The sequence below is a fragment of the Crocuta crocuta genome, unplaced genomic scaffold (assembly GCF_008692635.1).
Source record: "Crocuta crocuta isolate KB4526 unplaced genomic scaffold, BGI_CrCroc_1.0 scaffold581, whole genome shotgun sequence".
NCBI lineage: Eukaryota > Metazoa > Chordata > Mammalia > Carnivora > Hyaenidae > Crocuta > Crocuta crocuta.
In genome coordinates, this window is record NW_027528635.1 from 1,012,979 (window position 1) to 1,015,034 (window position 2,056).

The 2,056-nt window shown below is 38.6% G+C and overlaps 1 protein-coding gene across 7 annotated transcripts in view; it reads left to right on the top strand.

The window, feature by feature from the left end:
• Nucleotides 1-2,056, top strand: part of SLITRK4 (SLIT and NTRK like family member 4) — a 694,124-nt gene that overhangs the window by 525,868 nt on the left and 166,200 nt on the right. For 5 of the 7 annotated variants that reach the window (XM_077755188.1, XM_077755189.1, XM_077755186.1 and 2 more), the window contains one exon: nucleotides 1,677-1,785. The exons of the other annotated variants lie outside the window; for them this stretch is intronic. The gene's annotated coding sequence lies outside the window, so the exon portion shown is untranslated. The remainder of the gene's footprint in view (nucleotides 1-1,676; nucleotides 1,786-2,056) is intronic. 7 annotated transcript variants of the gene reach the window in all.

A 2,056-nucleotide genomic window follows, 5' to 3' on the forward strand; every position in this document is an offset into this window, starting at 1 on the left:
AGCTCAGAGCCTAGAGCCTGTTTTGGATTCTATGTCTCCCTCTCTCTCTGCACCTCCCCCACTCGTGCTCTGTCTTTCTCTGTCTCAAAAATAAATAAACTATTTAAAAAAAAAAAAAGAAAGAAAAAGAAAGTAAAAGCAGGCATTATGAAGACCCCTACCCTGTGGGGTAAGAAGCCTCTTGATTAAGGCCCAGTTCTACTCACTGAGAGGGAATCCTTATTGATTATCACTGAGTCTGCACTCTGCCTTCTAGGAAGTTCTTTACGTTATCTTCCTTGGTCACATCTGAAATACATGGGAATGTGTCCTGTGGCCGCAAGGCTGTCTTAACTTGCTACAGATACTGAAAGATGAGACTGCAAGTTCTTCTAACTTTCATATTATCAGAGACTTTGAAGGATTTTGATCTATTAGCTTCAAATCAGTTCCATGTGCCGGAAACCATACAAACAAGCATTTCCTACTTGTAATTCTCAAGTCTGATTTCTTTTGCTTACTTACACACACACAAAAAACCATACACACACTCTCTCTCATTAACAGTATATCTTTCGGTGCCTAGGTGGCTCACTGAGTTAAGCGGCTGACTCTTCCTTTTGGCTCAGGTCAAGATCTCACAGTTCACAAGTTGGAGCCCTGTGTCAGGCTCTGCTTTGACTGTCCAGAGCCTGCTTGGGATTCTCTCCCTCTCCCTCTGTCCCTCCCCAGACCCCTCTCTTTCTCTCTCTGAAAATAAATGAATAAACTTTAAAAAATAAAAAGAGTAGCTATCTTAAGGCTATCTGTAAAAATAGTGGGGAACCATTCCTTTAACCTCATCATTGCCCTGAATCACTTTATCCAACTGAGAAGCATTACTGAAATCTTGACCCCTCAACATCTTTTTCATCCCCAGTTCCCTTTCTAGTCCACTTGCAAACTGACTGTAATGTATGCTGAGTTCATCTTGTTGGTATATTATCTTGCCAAAATTTTGTAGGCAATACCCAGCAGCACACAATACAAAGGTTTTCAACCTCTTTCTCTAGCATTGCTGGCTAAGTATCCATCTGTTGGTACCTCCAAGTTATGGAAAGTAATGATTTATTAAAGGATATACACTGCATACCATACACCGTCATCTTTCTAGCCTCTTTTATCTGTTACTTTGCTTCCTGGCACCCAAACACATAATGTAGAGTTTTGTTACAACAGCACTCCAAGATATTAATTGATGGATTAGTAGGCTACATTCCTACAATGGTAACAAGTATCACGTACTTGCTTCTGCAAAATCCAATGCAAATGATCCTGATTGAGTGCTTATCCTCTGGGTACTGATACAGGGATCTAGGCTCCTTGAATTGCCTCGCACTCTAAAATGAAGCTGTTTTTAATTTTTTTTTGTTTCCTTGAGACCATGTGTATCATATCCTAGCTGATGAGCGATTTCTTCCTTGGTAATTTCTCTTTATTCCCTATGAAATTTTACATTCAGATTCTTGTTGTCACAAAAGTATCATATCTTATCAAATCTACCTTCTTTCAAGAAGATTTTTGACACGGCTTTAGGTTTTTATTCCCAAACTTAAATTATTTAGACTTAAGTCAATACTTTAACCAGCTTCAGTGCTCACAGTAAATCTTCTTCTATAAACAACTCATCTTGAGTTCTTTGCTTTGATTGTTTCCAGAGGAAACTGGAGCATATCTGCAAGATCTAGCACTCTGAGAGGAAGAGTGGGAATTATGTAGGTGGCATTCTTTCTGCACCCTTGGATAGATGAGAAAGCATGGGTGTTGGTAAGTTCCCATAAGGCCCACCTTGACTGTGTATATAATGTCTCATTCACAAATTCTTTCTCCCAGCCTTCTGTAGAACTCTTTCCTCTAAGTGTTTAAAAAAAAATGCAGAAAAGAAAAGAAAAAGAAGAAACCCAACTGAATTTGATCATTTACCACCAACTTGTTTCTACTAAATTACTTACAGGGACAGAGGAAAACTTTGAAATTCAAGGATTTTTCAAAAACAAATCTAAATCTTGGTTATGTTTCATTATTTGCCATTGCATGG